Source organism: Suricata suricatta, chromosome 8 (assembly GCF_006229205.1).
Source record: "Suricata suricatta isolate VVHF042 chromosome 8, meerkat_22Aug2017_6uvM2_HiC, whole genome shotgun sequence".
Lineage (NCBI taxonomy): Eukaryota > Metazoa > Chordata > Mammalia > Carnivora > Herpestidae > Suricata > Suricata suricatta.
The window spans coordinates 128,825,096-128,831,653 of NC_043707.1; the positions used below are offsets into that span (position 1 = coordinate 128,825,096).

The 6,558-nt window shown below is 57.0% G+C and overlaps 1 long non-coding RNA gene across 1 annotated transcript; it reads right to left on the reverse strand.

Annotated features, from left to right (window-relative positions):
• Positions 1-2,636: 2,636 nt before the first annotated feature.
• LOC115300367 lies at positions 2,637-3,412 on the reverse strand. Its single transcript, XR_003912619.1, has 2 exons — positions 3,096-3,412; positions 2,637-3,015 (listed from the first exon to the last, which is right to left on the reverse strand). It is a non-coding gene; the product is annotated as an uncharacterized LOC115300367 (long non-coding RNA).
• Between the last annotated feature and the right edge of the window lie 3,146 nt (positions 3,413-6,558).

The window sequence follows — 6,558 nt, forward strand, 5'->3', positions numbered from 1 at the left end:
GAGCTCAATTTCTCTATTTGTAAATTGGGACCAATAAAACCTGCTGCTATATACATTGTCACGGTGATCAGTGAGTTAAAGTGCACTGAGGCCCAGCTTTTCTTTGGTCCCCAACATCCTGTGCTCTTCTCAAGAGAACACCAGAACGGAGAGAAGCAGAGATCCTCTCCAGCCCGTGCCCAGCAGAGAGTGGGGCTGGGGGCGCTGGGGGCCCGGTGGGTGTGGCTGAGCCCTGAGCCAGCAGGGCGGGGCCGTGGGAGCCCCAGATCCCCCGCTGACCCATCTCTCCCAGACACTAGAGAGCCGGTGCCGACCCCTGAGAGGCAGGACGGGTTTGCATTCCACAGCCCTGAGCACAGCCAGGGGCCTCACTGGCCCATTAGAGCTGTTGGGGCTGATTGCAAATCAATGCTCTGAAAAGAAGACAGAGACCCAGGTGCAGAAGGCGGAGAGAGTGGTCCCAGCCAAGCTGCAGGAGTGGGAGGAGGGAGGGGAGGCCTTGGGGCCAGCAGCCAGGAAAACCAGGGCCAGGGCTGGAGGCTCTGCACCAAGCACCCCTAGGATGCTGGGGGCCAGACCCGGGCCCGGCTCTGGGGAGGGAGAGACAGACGGATGACAAACATATCCACTGAGCACCTACTATGCGCCAGCCATATTCTCCATCATTTAGTTTTTGCAAAACCCTGAGGCAGAGACACCATCACGTGTCCCACCAAAGCCAGGTTCATTTCCTCCTCCTAGGCACCCAGGAAAACTACATTTCCCAGATGCCCCTGCAGGAGGGGAGGCATTTGATGGAGTCTGGCTTAGGAAGGGCAGGCTGAACTGACCTGAGTGGCTGCTGGTTTGAGGCACTGAAAAACCAGCACGCCGCCTCCCCTCCTTCGTCCTTTTACAAGGGTGATGTGTCCCAGGTGGACGAACCTCCCCTCCCGCAACCTCCAGCCCATACAAGACCGTGATAGTGGTGTTCAGTTGAATGGCTGAGATTGCAGGGTTTGCTGGTTTCAGAAGCCAGTGTCAATTTTCCGGGCCAACGTCAAGTTCAGTGATAGAGGGATTGTTCCCACTTTGCAGATGTGAAAGGTAACGTCTGAAGAGGCTCAAACCTACCCAGCTAGTAGGCTCAGCCTCCCACCTATACATAGCCTGCCTCCTCCAGAAACTCACCAGTGGGGAAGGATCACATCAGAGCAAATGCTCGGGGACTATGGAAACAAAGAGGAAAGAGCCAGGGCTTTGGGGGAGGAGGGCTTCCCAGAGCTGAATCTTGAGGGATTTGACAGGTAAGCAAGGTAGGGAAAGGACTGTTGAAGCAGAGGACCCACAGTGCAAAGGCCCTGAGGCCGGCGACCATAATTAATAGCTTGAGGTGGAGGAATTGTTCAAAATGTTCCAAAGCGTAGGGGGATGTTGAGGCGACCACCATATGTCTCCATCTGGGTGGGAATGACTTGGAGAGCAAAGGGGTTCGGGAACTTAACGCAAGAAAGACTGAAATCAGAACTTCCCTTGACTGGAACATTCCAAATAATGCAGGCGTCACCAGGAACTGGGAGGAGGAGAGGGGACACTTTCAGTTTGGAGAAGGGGGAGCCTAAATTGTATCTCCTTGTCCATGACCCCCACGTGTGACCCCCTTACTTCTGCCGCTGTTTCCCAGGAGCATGCTTCTTTTCTGCTCTGAGTTCTGATTTCCCAGGGGCTATCATTTAAAGACGGTGTCGCAGCCCTGGACCCTGAGATCCGTGGTGCAAGGCGGTGGCACTGTTTGCAGAACGATTTTGTTTCACGTTCCTCTAGCTGGTGACAGGTGAACGCTGCTTCTTTTATTCTCCGTCTTCCGAGGTGTCATGTCCATTTCCAGCGCTGCCCGAGATCCCGGGGACATGGATGGAGCACACACCTCTCAGGGCAGAGCCTCGGCATCCGCGGTTTCCATGCAGCGGGCTCGCTTTGCCAGAAGTCAGAGCCTCCCAGAGCTGAAAGGGACCTTGGATGCCCACAATCAGACCCTCTTGTGTGACGGAGACCGCACAAAGGGAGGTGACGCCCCCACGTCCACGCAGATGGGACCCATGCGCCAGTGCCGTTGCTTTAGCACTGAGGTGGGCTCAGGAACCCCACCCCTTGCAACTGTCCTCCCCCTGCCCTGGGGGCTTGCAGGGTGCTGCCCCCATCCCCCAGGAAGCCAGTGAGCTAGGGGCCCCTAGAGCTGTTTCACGAAAGAAGAATCAAGGCCCCAAAGGGAGGTGACCCTGCCCAAATCCCTCAGCTCAGAGGTGGCAGAGCTGGAATTGTGGTCCTCCAAGCCCGGTGGCCACCCAGGAGGGGAGGAGAGATGGCTCAGGAAAGCCCAGCATCCTCGTGCCCAAGCAGTATGGCAGAGATGGGAGAGATCCTTTCCTAGCTGTCGAGGTGCCCAGCTGGGACACCAGGGCCCCTGGTCAACCCCCGGCAACGCTCAGCACCGAACAAGCGCAGTGAGGTCCCGTGGGTCTCGCTCTCCACGGGGGGCCAGCTGTGCGTGCAGGGAGTGATGGCTCCTAGCTGGTCGTCCATCAACATTTGTTGAATACACACATGAGTAAATGAGGACAGACGAGTTACCTTGCGGACAAGAGCAAACAAACACAGCAGATCAAACCTTTAATTTGTTTGAATACTCAGGGCGATGGGCTGGTATCTTTAGGGCCAAGAACTGATGCATCAGGAAGGTGGGGAGGGGCTGCATCCGGGAGGAGGGGGTGTGGCTTCACAAAGCAATTGCCGGAGGGAGGCATGGGGGGCGGAGGGTGGGGGAGAAGAGCTTGTGCAAAGGCCCCAAGGTGGGACTCGAGTCTGGGTCGGGATGATGGTGGCCAGAGCTGGGGCCACGTTCGGGTGACAGGAGTGACACAGGAGCAGAGCCGGCCCCCATCTCTGAGCTCTGCAAATCACGCTTTCTCTCTCCCAGCTCTTCTCAGGGCTACACGGGGACAAGTCAATTGTGTTGAAGTACATGTCAGATAAGGCCTGGAAGGAAAACAGAAGAAAAGAAAAAAACCGTTCCTAGGAGAGCTGAATGGAAGGATTGTGATCAATCATTTCCTTACAAGTCAGGTTGCCCTGGGGATGCGTTTTGGCATGGCTTCCTGAAAGAGTTGTGCTTTCTTGGGCAGGTGCTGCCTCTTCTCGGGGTCTCAGTTTTCCCCTCTGTAACATGGGTGGGAAGTTGGAAACTCTCCTCTGTGCTCAAGATCTTGAGGGTCTCTTCTCCCAGCGGTAACTGGCAGGGACAGCAGGTGGAGATCTGAGGCGCTGGGGGCCCCAACCTGTGCTTCCTCTGCCCCTGCCCGAGGGAGCTGTGCTCGTCCTTCGCCAGCCCAGCCGTGCCTCCCAGCCTTCAGGATCCAGCCTCAGCGCTGGCTCCTTCACATACCACAACTAACCGTCATTAATGTTTTACAGTGAAAGTCATTGACGTTTTAACATTGACTTTGCTTTCACCAAGTGCTGTGCACCCATCCAGGGCTGCCCTGGGAGGTAGGTACATTATATCCTTCCTAGGTGGGTAAACTGAGGCTCAGAGGGGACAAATGACGTGGAGCGTTATCTGGCCAGGGGCACTGCCACCCTGGAACGTGGCCCCCAGGCTCAGCCCAGTGCCCCCACCCTGGGCAACCAACCACTGCAGATGTAAAAGTCAGGGCAGGAGGGTGGCCTCTGGAACTGGTTTTTCTTGTTCTGGGTCTGAGCTGGAGGCAGCCAGTGTGCCCAGTCTGGACACCGAGGACTTGGAAACTGCTCTTGCAGAACCTTCTGGTCACACGATCTTCTTTTGCCCCTGCGGGCCGGGGGAGGGCAAAGCGGGGGGCCGCTTAGGCCGGAGCCTGACATCTGTGATAAACCACGGAGAACATGTGTGGGTGAGGCAGCCACAGGGCACAGAGCACGGGACTGGGGTCGGGGACCTGGGCTGGGGCGCTGGCTCTGCAGGTGAACCACAGAGCAACTTTGGGTCAGGCCCCTCCTGTTCCAGCCTCAGTTTCCTCTTCTGTGAAATGAGTACATTGGGTGCTTCCTAACCAGCGGCCAGGGTTTACACTGACATTGCGTGTGTGATGACAGAGAGAGGCGTGTCCTTCGTGTGTGCGTGTAGGGTGGGGGAGGAGCTGGGTTTCTCCTCAGGTCAGAGCGGTTGGCATGTGGAAGAAAGAGACGGGTAAGGAGAAACCCCTGATGCACAATCGGGAGGCCAGTTCCTGGCTACGGCACTGACTTGCTGTGTGTCCCTGAGAACACTGCAGTCCCTCTCTGGGCACGTGGATCTCCATAAAAGAAGCGTCTTTGGCCAGATAGTCTTAAGTATTCCTGTGGCTCTGTGCAACCGTAGAATGTGGCTTTTTTGTTTTTTAAGTTTTATTTATTCATTTTGAGAGAAAGAGAGAAAGACAGCATGAGCAGGGGAGGGGCGGAGAGAAGGGGGGAGAGAGAGAGAGAGAGAGAGAGAGAGAGAGACTCCCAAGCAGGCTCTGCATTATCAACGCAGAGCCTGATGCAGGGCTCGAACTCATGAACTGTGAGATTGTGACCTGAGCTGAAATCAGGAGCCTGAGCCACTCAGGCACCCCTTAAGCTTTTTTAAATGAAAGAAGAAGGCGGGAGTGTTCCAGCCCCCACACAGGTGACAGGTGTCCGGGCTCTTCCAGGGTCCCTGACCCCCCAGGGCTGTTGGGAGGAAGAAAGGAGATGGCTGTGGGAAGCTGCCTGCCCCCCAGGTTATGCCCCCCAGAGAGTGGGTGCGTCTGGGTGGCAGGTGTGCAGGCAGAGTAAGGGCCCCTCCCCCCGGAGACGTCCATGTCCTAATTCCTGGAACTTTTGACCATTACATTATTTGGCAAAGGGGATATTGAGTCCACAGATGATGCAATAAAAGGTGTGGGTTGGCTCACCCTGCAGTGGGGAGAGGGCCTGGGATTATCTGGGGGATTATCAAGGGGATCACGAAGTCCCTTTGAAGTGGATGAGGGAGGCAGGAAGGTTAGAGTCAGAATAATGAGATGTGAGAAAGACGCGGCTGGACTCCGTGGGCTCTGCAGGGGCAGGAAGGGGCCACCAGCCAAGCAGTGTGGGCGGCCTGTCAAATCTAGAAAAATGCAAGAGAGCAGATTCTTCCCGGCGTCCCCCGCTGACATCTTGACTTTGGCCCCCTGAGGCCCATGTTGGCCTGCTGACCTCCAGGACTATAGGATCACAGTCATGTTGTTAAAGCCACTTTGTCTTCGTGGTTTGGGACGGCAGCATCAGGACGTGAATGCAGGAGGTGCAGGGAAATATCAGGTGTGGGAGGACTGCCCCCCCCCCGCCGCCGCTGTCTGTAAGCAGCCCCCGCCTCGCATAGGTGCCCACTCTGGGGGGAAGTGGCCTCCGAGCCTGGCACTGAAGGTGGACGGGAGTCGTGGAGGTTCTGAGGGTCAAGGGAGGCTCCGGGCAGAGCTGCTCAGGTGTTGTTTCTCCAGACTTCCTGTGTCCCTTTGGCCCAGGTTCAATTTCTCTAGCCAAGCAGCGACTCAGCTTGGTGATGCCCACCCCTGTCTCCGAACACGAGGGTCCCTGCATCCCCGGGCCTGCCCAATTCAGCTGCGACGGTAGATCGTCCTGAACCTGCTTAGATTCCGAAAACTCAGTTACCGGCCTGCACCCCTCACCGCCTGGGCCTGTAAATAAACCCGGCATGGGGAGTTTTGTGGGACTTGACATCCCCACGAGGACAGAATGTGACCTGCCACCAAGGCTTCCCAGAGAGCCCTCCTCCTGCCCTCTTGGCTGCTTCAAATCCCTGCCCAGGCACGGGCTCCTCCCCTGCACGCCCAGATACGGGCTTCCCCCTGCACGCCCTGGGATTTGCTGGCTGCCGCACACAGAGGTGGGCTTTGGTGCAAGAAATGTCTGGGGAGCAATTTCTTCCTCGGGGCTGCTCTCGGGGTGCTGTGCCCCTTCCACCGGCTGTCCTGCGCTCCGGAACCCAGGCTGGGGTGCTCAAGCGGCTCCATGGAGAGGACGGGAGGGACCACAGCGCCACCTCCCAACTCCCCTCCCACCAGCAGCCCCTCAAGACTGCCAGATTTCTCTTTGACTCTTGGACCAGCAACTTGACCTTCCTGTTCTCTATTTCCCCCTCCGCAAAACGAACCAATGACACTCACCCCCTCAGAACCCTGCACCTTAGAACCTGAGAGGCTGGCCCACCGCGGAGGAGGGCACAGAGGCCGGGGGGAGCCCGAGTCACTGTTCCTTGCTCATCTCGTGCCCGTCACACGTTCTCTGGGAGCTCCTGGCGAAAGGTCCCCAGGTTGGGGTTAGAAACAAGTGAGACAGGGGCACTTGTTGGTGGAGCTCAGTCGATGGAGCATCAGAACTCGGCTTGGGTCATGATCACCTGGTTCGTGAGTTCGAGCCCCACATCGGGCTCACTGCTGTCAGGGTAGAGCCTACTTCGGATCCTCTGTCTCCCTCTCTTTGCCCCTCCCCGTGTTTGCATTCTCTCCAAAATTAATAAAAACATTTTTAAAAAGA